Genomic DNA, 17630 nt, shown 5'->3' on the forward strand with positions numbered 1-17630 from the left:
ACTTGATATTGTCAGATTTAAAAACTTTTGCTAATCTGGAGGATATACTGTGTACGCCATTGTGACTGTAATTTGCAAATCTTTTATTAATAATGAAACTGAGTTCTTTGCAAATATTTATTGGGCATTTGAGTGACCTTAATTTTTGTTTTTGTTTTTTTTTTTGTTGTTGTTGTTTTTTGGAGATCTTATTTTTTTATTCTTGAGAGACAGAGAGAAAGAGAGAGAGGCAGAGACATAGGCAGAGAGAGAAGCAGGCTCCATGCAGGGAACCCAATGTGGGACTCGATCCTGGGACTCCAGGTTCATGCCCTGAAGGCAGGTGCTCAACTGCTAAGCCATCCAGGTGTCCCTGGCCTTAATTTTTGAAGTGCCTGATTAGGTTGTCTTTTTCCTTTCTGATTCATAGACTTCAAAGTAATATTCTTGATATTGGTCATTAATTGTTATGAATGTTGCAAATATTCTTCACTAATAGAATTTTTTACTATATTTAATATATATACATAATTTTTGAATTGAAGTTCTTGATTTTAATGCAGTTGAATATATCAGTCTTTTACTTTTGTTCAGGATGCTTTTGGATTTTGAGTTCTGTTTAAAATATTTTCTTCTCATGTTGAGAGCATGAAAATATTTTTTTCTAAAAGGCTTATTGCTTTCCTTTCAATTATTATGTTTTTGAACGGCAGGAAACATCTATCTGTATTATATATGGATAAATTGAAAACAAAGAAAGATTTCCATTTCTTTGTCCTAAACATAGGACATTTGGTATTTATGGAAGATACTTACTGTTCTATTTAGTGCATAAAAACCAACTTTATAAATAACCTGTTTCTCAGTTGTCTTTTCCCCTGTGTATTTAATTGCTTAGAAACAAACTAAAACAAAAATCCCATTCTTCTAGAACTTGTTGTTATATTTCACAGTACCAAATAAATTCTGGAAAGTGCTAGGAAATTGTAGCTCCAAATTATGCAGGACACTTGCTTCTCTGATGATTCCAGATTCCACCACTTAGGTGTAGACAAAGATTTTCTAATGTCACATTGACAACCACTGTGAGAATGGAGTGTAGCTATTGAGGAGAATTTCTCATTGTTTTAATCTTTCTATTAAGGTGATGATAAATAAAGCCTTTTAGCATGAAACAGTAAAATTAACCTTTAAGTACATGAAAGCATTTCTCAAAAGAGGTAAACTATGGTTTAGGATATTTTCTTGCTTTTTGGTTATGTCTAAGACTGCCTAACCCAAGGTCACAAATATTTCTGTCTTTTTCTTAGAGTTTTATAGTTTTAGCTCTTATAGTCAGTCTGTGATCCATTTTAAGTTCATTGTTATGTATGATGTAAAGGAGGGGTCCAACTTCATTCTTTCGCATATGTGCATATCCAGTTTTTCAGCACCATTTGTTGAAAAGACTATTCTAGGATGATGAGGAGGGCACTCCGGGCAGCAGCCTGGCTGCAAAGCCTACATGGGAACCTGGGAAAACTGACAGAAGCTGGCAAAAGGAAGAACACTTATTATTATTATTATTATTATTATTATTATTATTTTAAAGATTGTGTTTATTTATTCATGAGAGACAGGGGTAGAGGGAGAAGCAGGCTTCCTGTAGGAAGCCCAGTGCAGAACTTGATCCTAGGACCCCAGGGTCATGACCTGGGCTGAAGAAGATGCTTGACCACTGAGCCATCCAGGGGCCCCCAAAACTACAAATTCTTAACAAAATTCGTGTTCCCAGGTATCTGGGAGGCCTCAGCAGGAGACATAACTTTCAAATCATCCTAAAAAACCTATGAATTTGACCTTAGATTTAAAGAGAGAACAGCTGGAACGCTACAGAGAGAAGAGTCTGCGCTTCTAACAAGCCATTCTGCACTGAGCAAAATGACTAGAAAGAAGAACTCACCACAAAAGAAAGAATCAGAAACAGTACTCTCTGCCACAGAGTTACAGAATTTGGATTACAATTCAATGTCAGAAAGCCAATTCAGAAGCACAGTTATAAACCTACTGGTGGCTCTGGAAAAAAAGCTGTAAAGGATTCAAGAGGCTCATGACTGCAGAATTTAGATCTAATCAGGCCAAAATGAAAAATCAATCAATGAGATGCAATCCAAACTGGAGGTCCTAACGATGAGGGTTAATGAGGTAGAAGAAAGAGTGAGTGACATAGAAGACAAGTTGATGGCAAGGAAGGAAGCTGAGTAAAAAAGAGAAAAACAATTAAAAGACCATGAGGAAAGATTAAGGGAAATAAATGACAGCCTCAGAAGGAAAAATCTACTGTTAACTGGGGTTCCAGAGGGTGCCGAGTGGGACAGGGGACCAAAAAACATATTTGAACAAATCATAGCTGAGAGAATCAGTAATTTGGGGGAGGCAAACAGGCATTCAGATCCAAGAGATAGAGAGATCTCCTCTAAAATCAATAAAAACCGTCCAACACCTTGACATCTAATAGTGAAACTTGCAAATTCCAAAGATAAAGAGAAAATCCTTAGAGCAGCAAGAGACAAGAGATCCCTAACTTATATGGGGAGAAATATTAGTTAACAGCAGACCTTTCCACAGACCTTGCAGGCAGAAAGGGCTGTCAGGATATATTCAGGGTCCTAAGTGAGAAGAACATGCAGCCAAGAATACTTTATCCAACAAGGCTCTCATTCAGAATAGAAGGAGAGATAAAGAGCTTCCAAGATAGGCAGAAACTGAAAGAATATATGACCACCAAACCAGCTATGCATTAAGGGGGACTCTGTAAAAGAAAGACGATGCCCAAAGAAATAATCCACAAAAACAGGGACTGAATAGGTATCATGATGACACTAAATTCATATCTTTCAATAGTAACTCTGAATGTGAATGGGCTAAATGATCCTATCTGGAAGACGAAGGGTTTCAGACTGGATAAAAAAGCAAGACGCATCTATTTGCTGTCTACAAGAGACTCATTTTAGACATAAGGACACCTAGGCCTAAAATTGAAAGATTGTAGAACCATTTATCATTCAAAAAGTCCTCAAAAGAAAGCAGGGTTAGCAATCCTCATATCAGATAAATAAAGTTTATCCCAAACTGTAGTAAGAAATGAAGAGGGACACTATATCATACATAAACGGTCTATCCAACAAGAAGACCTAACAATCATGAATATTTATGCCCCTAATGTGGGAGCTGCCAAGTGTATCATTCAATTAATAACCAAAGTAAAGACATCCTTAGATAATAATACAATAATACTGGGAGACTTCAACACGGCACTTTCTGCAAATGACAGATCCTCTAAGCACAACATCTCCAAAGAAATAAAAGCTTTAAATGATACACTGGACCAGATGGATTTCACAGATATTTACAGAACTTTACATCCAAATGCAACTGAATACACATTCTTCTCAAGTGCACATGGAACTTTCTCCAGAAGAGACCACATACTGGGTCACAAATCACGTCTTAACTGATACCAAAAGATTGGGATTATCCCCTGCATATTTTCAGATCATAATGCTTTGAACCTAGAACTCAATCACAAGAAGAAATTTGGAAGAAATTCAAACACGTGGGGGTTAAAGAGCATCCTGCTAAAAGATGAAAGGGTCAACCAGGAAATTAGAGAAGAATTAAAAAGACTCATGGAGACTGATAAAAATGAAGATGCAACCATTCAAAATCTTTGGGATATAGCTAAAGCTGTCCTGGGAGGGAAATACATCACAATATAAGCATCCCTTAAAAAATTGGAAAGAACTCAAATACACAATCTAACCTTGAACCTAAAGGAACTGGAGAAAGAACAGCAAATAAAACCAATACCCAGCAGAAGAATAAAGTTAATAAGGATTTGAGCAGAGCTCAATGAAATAGAGACCAGAAGAACTGTAGAACAGATCAACAAAACCAGGAGTTCATTCTTTGAAAGAATTTATAAGATAGATCAACCATTAACCAGACTTATTAAAAACAAAAGAAAAAAGATTCAAATTAATAAAATCACGAATGAAAAAGGAGAGACCACAACCAATACCAAGAAAATACAAATGATTTGAAAAACATATTATGAGCAGCTATATGCCAATAAATTAGGCAATCTAGAAGACATGGACGCATTTCTGGAAAGCCACAAACTAGCAAAACTGGAACAGGAAGAAATAGAAAACCTGAGCAGGCCAATAACCAAGGAGGAAATTGAAGCAGTCATCAAAAACCTCCCAAGACACAAGAGTTCAGGGCCAGATGGCTTCCTAGGGGAATTCCATCAAACGTTTAAAGAAGAAACCATACCTATTCTACTAAAGCTGTTCTGAAAGATAGAGAGGGACGGAATACTTCCAAACTCATTCAATGAGTCCAGCATCACCTTATCCCCAAACCAGACAAAGACCCCAAAATTCCAAAAAGGAGAATTATAGACCAATATTCCTGATGAACACAGATGCAAAAATTCTCAACAAGGTACTAGCCAATAGGACCCAACAGTACATTAAGAAGATTATTCACCATGACCAAGTGGGATTTGTCCCCAGGATGCAAGGCTGGTTCAACACTCGTAAAGCAATCAACATGATAGATCACATCAACAAGAGAACAAACAAGAACCATATGATCCTCTCAGTAGATGCAGAGAAAGCATTTGACAAAATGCAGCATCCATTCCTGATCAAAACTCTTCAGAGTGTAGGGATAGAGGGAACTTTCCTCAGCATCTTAAAAGCCATCTATGAAAAGCCCACAGCAAATATTATTCTCAATGGGGAAACATTGGGACCCTTTCCCCTAAGATCAGGAACATGAAAGGGATGTCCACTCTCACCACTGCTATTCAACGTAGTACTAGAAGTCCTAGCCTCAGCAATCAGGCAACAGAAAGAAATAAAAGGCATTCAAATTGGCAAAGAAGAAGTCAAACTCTCCCTCTTTGCAGATGATATGATACTGTACTTAGAAAACCCAAAAGACTCCATCCCAGGATTGCTAGAACTCATACAGCAATTTGGCAGTGTGGTGGGATACAAAATCAATGCCCAGAAATCAGTGGATTTTCTATACTAACAATGAGACTGAAGAAAGAGAAATCAAGGGTCAATCCCATTGACAATTGCACTCCAAAGCATAAGATACCTAGGAATAAACCTAACCAAAGAGATAAAGGATCTATACCCTAAATACTACAGAACACTCCTGGAAGAAATTGAGGAAGACACAAAGAGATGGAAAAATATTCCATGCTCATGGACTGGAAGAATTAACATTGTGAAAATGTCAGTGCTACCCAGGGCAATTTTCACATTCAATGCAATCCCTATCAAAATACCATAGACTTTCTCCAGAGAGTTGGAACAAATCATCTTAAGATTTGTGTGGAATCAGGAAAGACCCCAAATAGCCAGGGGAATATTAAGAAAGAAAACCAGAACTGGAGGCATCACAATGCCGGATTTTAGGTTGTACTACAAAGCTGTGATCATCAAGACTGTGTGGTACTGGCACAAAAACAGAAACATAGATCAATGGAACAGAATAGAGAACCCAGAAATGGACCCTCAACCCTATGGTCAACTAATATTCGACAAAGCAGGATAGACTATCCACTGGAAAAAAGACAGTCTCTTCAATAAATGGTGCTGGGAAAATTGGACAGCCATGTGCAGAAGAATGAAACTTCACCATTTCTTACACCATACACAAAGATAAACTCAAAATGGGTGAAAGATCTAAATGTGAGACAAGAATCCATCAAATCCTAGAGAAGAACACAAGCAACACCTTTTTTTGAACTTGGCCACAGCAACTTCTTGCAAGATACATCTATGAAGGCAAGGGAAACAAAAGCAAAATGAACTATTGGGACTTCATCAAGATAAGAAGCTTTTGCACAGCAAAGGATACAGTCAACAAAACTAAAAGGCAACCTACAGAATGGGAGAAGATATTTGCAAATGACATATCATATAAAGGGCTAGTATCCAAGATCTATAAAGAACTTATTAAACTCTACAGCAAAGAAACAAACAATCCAATCATGAAATGGGCAAAAGACATGAACAGAAATCTCACAGAGGAAGACACAGACATGGCCAACAAACACATGAGAAAATGCTCCACATCACTGGTCATCAGGGAAATACAAATCAAAACCACAATGAGATACCACTTCACACCAGTGAGAATGGGGAAAATTATCACGACGGGAAACAACAAATGTTGGAGGAGGATGTGGAGAAAGGGGAACCCTCTTGCACTGTTGGTGAGAATGGGAACTGCTGCAGCCACTCTGGAAAACTGTGTGGAGGTTCCTCAAAGAGTTAAAAATAGAACTGTCCTATGACCCAGCAATTGCCCTCCTGGGGATTTACCCCAAAGTAACAGATGCAATGAAAGGGCAGGACGCCCCCCAGTGTTTATATCAGCAATGTCCACAATAGCTAAACTGTGGAAGGTGTCTCATTGTCCATCAAAAGATGAATGGATAAAGAAGATGTGGTCTATGTATACAATGGAATATTACTCAGCCATTAGAAACAACAAATACCCACCATTTGCTTCGAGGTGGAGGGACCTGGAGGCTATTATGCTGAGTGAAAAAACTCAATCAGAGAAGGACAAACATTGTATGGTCTCATTCATTGGGGAATATAAAAAATAGTGAAAGGGAATACCGAGGAAAGGAAAGAAAATGAGTGGGAAATATCAGTGAGGGTGACAGAACATAAGAGACACCTAAAAAAAAAAAAAAAAAAAAAAAAAAAAAAAAGAGACACCTAACTCTGGGTAATGAACAAGGGGTGGTGGAAGGGGAGTTGGGTGGGGGGTGGGGGGGACTGAGCGACAGGCACTGAGGTGGGCACTTGACGGGATGAGCACTGGGTGTTATGCTATATGTTGGCAAATCGAACTCTAATAAAAAATATATATACAAAAAAAGACTATTCTTGCCTATTTAACTGTCTTAGCACATTTGTTGGAAATCACCTGACCATGAATTTAAGGATTTATTTTTGAACTCTTACCAATGTTTCATTGATCTATGTATCTATCTTGTTACCACATTGTCTCGATTACTATAGGTTCGATATAAATTTGAAATCAGGAAGTGTGCTCTTTGTTCTTACTTTTCAAGATTGTTTTACTTATTTTAGGTAACTGTATTTTCACATTTATTTTAGGATAGGCTTGTGAATTCTCATAAGAAAGCTGGGACTTTTATAGGAAATACATTGGGCCTATAGATCGATTTTGGGAATATTGTTACCTTACAATATAAAGCCTTCTGATTAATAAATATGGATTTCTTTTCATTTATTTAGGTCTCCAATTTCCCTCAATAATATTTTATAGTTTTTTTTTTATAAATCTTACATTTCTTTTGATAAATTTGTTTCAAAGCATATTCTTTTTGACACCAATGTAAATGGAGTTGTTTTCTTAATTTCAATTTTTGAATTGTTCATTGGTAGTGTGTAGAAGTACGATTGGTTTTTGTGTATTGGTCTTGTATCCTGCAATCTTGTTAGATTCATTTATTAGTTCTAAAAATTTTTGTATTTTTTGTAAATTTTTTTGTAAAATTTTGAAAAAATTTTAAATGTTTGATGGAATTAACCAATGAAGTCATTTGAGCATGGGTTATACTATTTGAGAAAATTATTAATTCAGTATCTTTACATGTTATAGATTTGTGTAATTTTGGTAGTTTGTGCTTTAGTAGGAATTTTTCCATTTCATCCAAGTTATTTAATTAGTCAGTGGATCAGCTCTTTTTTAATGATATTTTACAGTTAAATGAGGGTTCTCAACAATTTACTTACTGTTTAGGATGGAGTTCTAATTTAAAAACATCAAATCCATCCCAAAGCTGTTAAACTAATATGGTACAATTCCATAAAGGCTATGGATCACACTTTTTCTTTTGGAAGTAAAATTTCCATTACTTCAGTCTATAAAGGGGAAAACCAAGTGAAGAAGAAATGCTTATATTCAGTCTCTTCTATCAGGATTTCTTTTTTTCCTGAGACTTCTGTTTCAAGGATTTCCTAATTCCTATGATTGTATAAGGCTCTATGGAACCATTATTTTATAATGAGTTTGGGCTGGGCATACATAAGGAAACAGCTGTAATGCTTTTTTAATGAAGGAAGATCTCTTTTTATTTTTTTAAAAAAGGTTTTATTTATTTACTTATTTAGAGACAGAGAGAGAGAGAGAGAGAATCGCAAGCAGACTCCGTGCTGAGTGCTAAACCCAACATGGGGCTCCATCTTATGAACATGAGATCATGACCTGAGCTGAAATCAAGAGTCAGTTTCTTTTTTTTTAAGATTTATTTATTTATTTATTTATTTATTTATTTATTTATTTATTTGAGATGTAGAGAGAGAGAGAGAGACAGAGAGAGGCAGAGAGAGAAGCAGGCTCCATGCCAGGAGCCCGACGTGGGACTCGATCCTGGGTCTCCAGGATCAGGCCCTGGGCTGAAGGCAGGCGCTAGACCGCTGAGCCACCCAGGGATCCCCCAAATCAAGAGTCAGATTCTTAACCAACTGAGCCACCCAGGTGCCCCAGAGAAGGCCTCTTTTTAAACATCTTTTTGTGCAGACTATAAATAACTCTTGGGCCACAGAAGGGCATTTTACTCAGGACTAGCCTCCTGGATAGCTTAGGGCTCTGGATAGCTTAGGGCTCCTGAGTCACCCTTCCTGGCCACTGTGTATCCAGCTGATTCCGTTTATGCAGAGTCAATCCAGGTGCCTCAACAAATTAATAGATTCCAAAGGCTTTGAGAGCCTAGTGTGTGGCATTCAAGCCTGGGGAATGAGAGGCTGAACAGGAGGAAATGCTATGGATCACAGATTACTTGTGAGTTCAGATGCAGGGTGCAGAGGAGGTCCCTTTGGATCCATCTCAAGAAAGAGATTTAATGTTATCCCTTTTATAAATAGCTCTGAGATTTGAGGGGCTTTAATCCAGGGGGCATCAAGCTTGGAAGAATTGTTTGTGACTGGTCCATGGCTTCATCAGGCACAGCTATGCTGAGGTCAGGAAGTCTGCTGGGAAATTTATTGAAATGTTCTCCAAGGAAGAAAGAGGTCCTGGAAATCAGTGATTACGTGGGCTTAATCGTTCATATTGGAGTAAAGTAGAGCTAGGAGCTAGCTCGTTTATGTTCATTCAGAGAGAATGGACCATTCTAAGGAATTGTGCAGTCTGGAAATGCTTAACTGTGAACAAATCATTCCATTTTAACTCCATAGATTTCTGCCTGCCCTTGTATTAGAGTTGGCATACTTGGGGTTTGGGGAGATGTCTTTATGCCTATTTGTGAGTTTTATCAAAACCTGAGTGACTCAAGGCCTGTTGCAGGAGATGTTGTCATGAGTGACTCAAGGCCTGTTGCAGGAGATGTTGTCATTTGAAGTCAACAGCTATGATTAGAGGTTAGAAGAAGCGAGAAGAGGCTAGTAAAAAAATGACCTCAGCCACCTATGTGGCTTTCAAATCTTCAAATCTTCAGATCAAAAACACATCTTCCAAAATTTTTAATAAATTTGGAAGCTTAAACGTTTTTCTTTCCTTAGCTTGGACCTTCTGGGTTCTAAATCTCAGTCTTGATAAGGGAACTAAATTTTCTTTAGAAAAATTTTGTGTGGGGACGCTTGGGTGGCTCAGTGATTGAGCATCTGCCTTCGGCTCAGGGCGTGATCCTGGAGTCCCAGGATCGAGTCCCACATCAGGCTCTGTGCATGGAGCCCTGCTTCTCCCTCTGCCTGTGTCTCTGCCTCGCTCTCTGTTTCTCTCACGAAAGAATAAATAAAATCTTTTTTTTTTTTTTTTAAGAATAAATAAAATCTTAAAAAAAAAACAAAAACCAAAAAACACCATGTGTATGCAAAAGAAGCATGGCAGGTTATAAACAACTCAAAACAACATACATGACAATGTTTGGGTGAAACCACCTTTGGGTTTTTCTCTTTTTTTCCATTTTTCTTTAGTTTGTCAAATTTTTTTCTGATATAATAAAATGCTTTTAAAACCATGGAAAAAAGGAAGTAACAGAAGGTTTATTGAAACACAAGGGCTCAGCTTAGGACAAGTGAGAAATGAGAACCCAGGAGGGAAGGAAAAGTAGGAATGTGATGGTTTCCCAGAGATTACTACTGGGAATGGGTGATGGGGAGGAGACTAATGTTACTAGTTTTAACACATGCCAATCTGAGTACAGGTGACAATTTTAACTAATGTCTAGTATTTACAGAGTGCACATTTGAGGTCTTCTACTAATGGCAGGAAGAGAGCTATCCCCCAGAGTACATGCCATGTAAGAGATTAACATGAGGTCCCAAAAAACATCTGGGAACCAAAAAAAAGGCCGGGGGGGGGGGATGGCAAGAGACAATGTTATAGAAGCCAAAATTAAAATTGGAAAACTGGAGCAGCAGATGCAGGAAAAAATATCAATTTTTTACCATAAAATACCTATTCTCAGATTATCAAAAGCAGAACCAAATCTGCCAATCCTTGGGCTACTGTTATCATGCTTAGTTTAGATGGAACAAATGAAATCATACCATAGCGTTCAGGCTGCCAACCCAGCCCTAAACAAGAGTGAAAACCTGAACAGGGCATAAAATAAGGTGAATATATAACCAAGGAGTTGCAGGAACCTGGGAAGGTTTGGCCCTTACAGCTCTGCAGCAGGTCATGGAGATGGTGGGACAAGCCCAGGCCTGGTTCCTGAAGCTTCTCCCGCTGAGGGCAGCAGGTTCAGCAGGACAGACTGGTGAGCTCTCTGAGATTAAATCATCTCAAAGTAATGAAATATGTTCTAAATGATACTCTATGATGCTGAAGACCATGCTGAAACTTATGCAGACTTACACAGCTGGAAGCACTTAAAGTTTAAAAATTACTTTTGTTTGTAAAACCATTTATATTCATGCTTTTATCCAGCAGCCCTGTTCATAGGAATGTTTCCAAAGGAAATACATTTAACAAAAGCAAACACCTACATTAATAAGAGATCCATTCCAAATGGAGCTCTTATAGAGGAAAAACAGAACAAAGGCAGGAAAGAGGAAGGAAGGAAGGAAATTAAAATTAAACTAAATAGCTTATGATCAATGAACTGCTCATAAATATCTAAATGATACATAAGAGTAAGTCCATTAAAAATAATAAATATGTAGACTTACAGAAATAATAATTACTAGGAAAAGTGGAATACAAAACAGTATATTCCCTGAAAAATTACATTTTCAAAAACTAAAATATAATGTGTAAGAATTAAAAGAGGTTGGCATGATAATGTCTGGGTTCCCCCCCCAAATAAATCTGTGATACTGCTATTATTATTCTAATGCAAATTCTTAGTTACTATAATTTATGAGTCCACATTTTTGTAGGATGAGCATAAAAGATGGAAAAATAATAAGCATATACTATAAAACTTTGATTCAGTAACTAGAATAAATAACCTTGAAACGTCAAGTACATTAGACTCATTGAATACATACAGTAGCCATATTTAGTATCTATATGGAGAGCTAGACCAGCATACAAGAGTATCTATGATCTGTTACCAACATGTGAGAAACTGAGAGAGAGGGCTGGAGGCACAGTAAGAGAAGGGGTTTGAGGAGGAGGGCAAGGAAGCAGCCAGAGCCTTGAAGTGGAAGCGGCAGTTGCCAGAGCCTTCAAAATCTCCAAAGCAGCCCCAACACCAACATTAGGACTTTCCTGGGAAGGTAAGCAGCTGGTTCCCAGGAATCCGATGTGGGACTCGATCCCAGGATCCCACTCGGGATCATGCCCTGAGCCGAAGGTAGATAGCCCAATGGCTCAACCATTGAGCCACCCAGGTGCCCCCATATGTGTTTTTTAGTTGTAATCATATTCTATAAACTTTTTTCAATGTATTTTTTTTCAAATTACAAGCATTTCTTATATTATTGCATTATCTTTGTTGATGCTTTAGTAGCTGTTTCCTAGCATGGTTTGCTTAAGCATTCATCTTGCTTTTCTAATATTTTTAGCATTATGTCACTAATAATTATATGGTAAAGTCTTTGATCCATTAGGATAAATGCCTTAGGATAGATGACCAGAAATTGATTTACTGAGTTAAAAGGTATAGATATGCATATGTGGGTACATATATTTTATATTTCATTACATTTGTATGTGCATACATAGGTATATGTACATATGCATATAAATATAAACATAAATTTTCACAAGACATTGATGAATGACTTTCCAAGAAGAAATTTATTTCTCAAAGGAGAATAAACATTTTATATAGTTTTATAGCCTATATTTTTTACTGAGTATATTATGATCATTTTCTTACATATTTATTTTTTTAATATATTTTTTAAAAATTTTATTTATTTATGATAGTCATACACAGAGAGAGAGAGAGAGGCAGAGACACAGGCAGAGGGAGAAGCAGGCTCCATGCACCGGGAGCCCGACGTAGGATTCGATCCCGGGTCTCCAAGATCGCGCCCTGGGCCAAAGGCAGGCGCCAAACCGCTGCGCCACCCAGGGATCCCCATATTTATTTTTTTAAAGATGATTTAAGATGACCCTTAAGGATACTAAAGGTTTAGAATACATTAAGCTCTTAATGATACTAAAAATGATACTAAATAATAATGATAATGGTAGTAAATTAGCCTCCAAAAAGGTTGTAACAATTTTTACTCCCAAGAACATGAGTGTATGTATTTCACTGCATTCAATTCAGAGAATTTTAATTGTTTTCTTGCCAAGTAGATAAGTGAAATTAACATTGTATTATTGACTACTGGAGATTGAAATTAATAGCTTTGTGGTTAGATTATTAATTTTAATGGTTTGTTCATGTCTCCTTTTACTTTAAAATAGGATTTTGTTTTGGTTTTTCTTATTTCTTATTGTTACAACCTGCAACCAATTAAAGGCATATGAGCATGCAATTTTAATTGGACTCTAAGTACAATTGCTTAAATCAGATAGCTGACTATCCCTCCATGTTCTCTGCCTTGCTTGCTATAATCTGCCAGGTACAGTAGTACATTGAGATGAGAGAACTGATAAAACTGATGGCTTGAGGGGAGATAAAGTAACTCAGAGCATGCAGAGGAGCAGTAGAGAATAAGAGAAAAAAGAATACACTGTTTTTAAAAACACAACCAGAATTGTTTTTCTGGTGGGAGATATTTGGTTGTTTTCACATATGGGAAAATGCATTCATCACTATAGAAGATTCTCCCTTCAAGAAACTTAGGTGGGAGTTTCCAATTGCATTTGGGAGGTTCTAGGCTAAATAATATAAATAGAATGAGAGCAAGAAAAGCTCAGACAGTGCTTAATGTCAACACAGTAGAAATTGGAATTGTGTCTCACAGTGGGTTTGGTTCTTTTAAGACCAGGACGTAGTCCCATTCTTAAACTTACTGCTCTAAAGGGATAGCTTCAACATGCCTTGTCGGCTGTGGACGCTATTGCCAGGCCTGCTCTGAGAAAGCAGTAATAGTTAAGTAGCAGCCAATCCTCATAGTTCTGCCAATTTTTTTTTTTTTGGGTTATTTTTTTATATGCAGGAATCATGCTCCCGAAGAAAGCCTCCTGTTTTATTCTGTGATATTTCCTTACTTTCCCTTGTAGGAGTTTTAGAACTTAAGATGTTCAACTACCAACAGCAGATGCCCTGCTCTGGCCTTACGAAAACACTGAGAGGCACCAGGGGGCTGCCTTGAAGATGTTATTGCTGTGAATTCATGACATGTCACAGATGTCTCTTGCACGGCTTGCTGGTTCCTGGATGCTACACAAAGAATCTTACCCAATCTATGCACACGCTATGAGGCAAAGAGCAAGACAGTATTGTCATTAAATGGTTGAACTATATTGGGTTTACTTGGAGGGTAAGGACCACTGAGGTCAGCCTCTGCCAATAGGATCACTCAGGTAAAACCCTTCAATGAAACATCTTACGTTTCTTATTGTTTCTTCATCCTAAAAGTGTTTGTATTCTAAAAGTATGGTCCTTTGGCTTAGTCCTATGGGGTTGTGGACAAAATTTTATATACTAGGAGACTTAATTTTCTCTTTGTATAGTTTTTTCTTCTCTCCATCAATGCATATCAGGAATGACATACAAAACAATGGGTAAAATTTTAAACAGAGTAAGTGCCTAAACCTTAATATTTGTATGGAAGCTTAGCTGAGGAAAATAACTGTTCGAAACTTCATTATCACCTAGGATTCTGATAAGGAAAGCACTGTGTAATGCACATGAGCTTATAACAGCTTAGGTGGCTATAGTAGGAAGGGGATCTTCTATGGGCAATTGCTTTCTAACTCCTTTTATTCTGGAATGTAGGAAAGAACCCTATTTTACAGATGAGTAAGGAAAAATCAGTCAAGGTAAGCCACTTTCTCAAAGACACGCAGCTACTAAATGACTTATATGAGATTTGATTCCTGATATACTTGGCTCCAAATTTGTCCCAAGATTTGGCTCACTAAGCACACAAAACCATAGAGTATCCAGTAACTAGGCTGGAAGAGGTTTCTTAGTGAAGGTCTATGACAAACCATAGGGCAGCTTGTAGGACACAGAAGCCCTTATTCTTTCCCCATCTGACTGCCCAGGGCATATGCAAACTTTTACCTTTAGATGCCTTTAGGGCAGGAAAAGTTAGTGGAGGGGACAAATCGTCCTGACAGGGAGTTTCAACTCTGACTTGAGAAGTTATTTACCCAAGAAGAAATTGCTTTAGGTGGGAAGACACTGAGTTATTTTACTAAATAGGCTTTACATTTTGAGTGGAATAGGTTAGAAGGTAATATATTCAGACAATAACTCGAGCTAGATATTTCTTTTCTATGTATGAGTTACAGTGTATAAATTTCAACCTCACTGTAAATGTATGTTGTAGATGCTTTTCAAGCAGCTAGAAACTATATTTATTCTGGTTGAATAATATATTTTAACAATAATAATTTCTCTTATGAACCTAAGACTCATATTTCCATCTGCCTTCTCTATTTACTCTGCTGGAACTTTCCATATATCTGAAATTCAACATGTCTCACAGGGAAGTCATTACTTCTACTTGAACTGGCCTTTTCCTTGTAGGTGTTATCTTGATAAGTGGCTTTTAGGTAGGTTTGAAATACTGGTTCTATTCTCTTTTAACTGTCCATCCTCTCCCTCAACCAGAACATTTAATCGTAAGCATATATGTATATATATATACACACACACACATACTGACTTCTGCAGTTGTGGGGGCTGGCAAGTCTGAAATTTGTAGAGCAGGATGGCAGGCTGGAGATGCTTGCAGTCTTGAGGCAGAATTTTCCTTAGGGAAATTACAGTTTCGTTCTTAAGGCCTTTATGATCTTTTAACTAACTGGGGAAGCCCACCTCATAATCCTCATTATTGAGATAATATCCTTTACTTAAAGTCAACTAACTGTAGATATTTGCCACATCTACAAGATAACCTCTATAGGAAGACTAGGGGAGTTCTGTTCAGTAACTAGTACCAGATACTGTTCATCTAACCAAATTGATGCATAGAAGTAACCATTGTACACATGCAATTTCTCAGCAATTTTCTGAGCATATCAGTAAACACTTAGCAGCAACTTCCTGAGTTATTAATTAACTTAGTAGTTCCAGATATTTGCTGCTGTGGATACATGAGAAGTAAGACCTAATTCCTGTCTTTGAAGAAATCATGGCTGAGACATAGAAATTGACATCAAATCAAATACATTATAATCATTGTAGTGTGAACAAAGGGGTAGGACACTGCAGAGGAGGTAGTGACATGCCATCTAGGGAGTTTACAAAAGAAATATTTCCAGTCAACACACTTCTAAATCTACTGTTTCAATCCATTGTCACCATTCTAACTCAAGTCTTCAGCATGAGCTGGAACATTGCCACACCCTCCTACCTCATCTTCCCACTGGCACTTTCAGCCACTCCTGCCTCAGCTTGCCACCAGGATAATGTACACTCCATTCTCAGTCACAACAAACAGCTTGACATTGTCTGAACCTTCATTTCTTTCTCTCTTTTTTTTCATATCCAAACATTTCATACACAATTCCCTCTGTTGAGAGTGTCCCTATTCTCACTTTATCTAGCAAGATTTTATTTATTCTTCTAGATCCAACATAAATATCTCCTATTCTGTGAGGGATTCTTCATTTCTGAGTGCAGTTAGTGCTCTTCTCTTTGTACTTTTATTATACATTGCTTATACATTGTCATAACTCATATTTGAATTGTCTTTCTCTCTCACTAAAATGTGAGCACCATAGTGGCAAGACCTGTATTATTAATTTTGCATCATCCTCTATACCTAGAATCAAACCTGGACCATGTTTAATATTTAATATATATTTGTTGATCAAAAATTGCACATTTTTAAAAACTAATGCCTTAATGTTACTTCAAGTTAATATGGACATTAAAGATAAAGCCCAATACTATTTACAATCATTCCTGATAATTAGGTATTATTTCTTTCCTATAAATTTGAGGCTGCCCTCAAATTCTGAAGATCTGAGTTCAAGTTTTAACTTTATCACTTATCATGTAATCTTGATCAAGCTAGTTCATTGCTCTGCATTTGGTTTCCTTTTTTTTTTTTTTAAGATTTTATTTATTTATTCATGAGAGACAGAGAGAGAGGCAGAGACATAGGCAGAGGGAGAAGCAGGCTCCTCACAAGGAGCCTGATGTGGGACTCGATCCCGGAACTCTGGAATCACACCCTGAGCCTAAGGCAGACGCTCAGCCACTGAGCCACCCAGGTGTCCCTGCATTTGGTTTCCTTGAATATTATCTGCTCCATTATGAGAATGAAATTAAATCACACAAAAGCTTTGTAAATGAATATCCTACATAAACATCATTGCTGCTTATGAAGCTACATCCTATGTAGTTATCTTGTGGACTCTGCATCCATGGAAGATAACTTATTCCATTGTCAAATGACTTTTATACCATTTGGGGGATTTTTTCTTCTCTCTTCATCTTGTCCTGAAAGTAGAAGAAATCACAGTACCCCTTTGCTAAGAGACTTAGGGAAAACATGTACATTCCTTTCTTGTTTGAATTTGTTGGATTACGACCAGGGGATAAAAAATCCTGATGATTTCCTACTTGGTATCTTATTACATGGCTATTTTTCATATTTTTATTTTTTATCTCTGTTATCTAAAATTGGTTTAAATGGTAATAAAGATTATTTTGTACACTAGGAATAAATCCTGGGTTTTATTTCTTAAGTACATAATCATGTGCCTTAAAACATTTAATGGGCTTCTATTCAGTATGTGAAATACAAAATAAAAAGAATATAAGATACTTATTCATGAAGAGCTTGTAGGGAACTGGTGCATTGAAACATTGTAATGTGAGAACAACAGTGCATCTATTAAGAAATGCCAAAATAAAATCTTTAATTTTGTAGATAAATGTATTTAAATGGCAAAATTCATAAAACAAAAATTTTTTAAAAAGGTTTTATTTATTTATTCATTCATGAGAGACAGGGAGAGAGAGAGAGAGGCAGAGACATAGGCAGAGAGAGAAGCAGCCTCCATGCAGG

This window comes from Canis lupus, chromosome 13 (assembly GCF_011100685.1).
Source record: "Canis lupus familiaris isolate Mischka breed German Shepherd chromosome 13, alternate assembly UU_Cfam_GSD_1.0, whole genome shotgun sequence".
Classification (NCBI taxonomy): domain Eukaryota; kingdom Metazoa; phylum Chordata; class Mammalia; order Carnivora; family Canidae; genus Canis; species Canis lupus.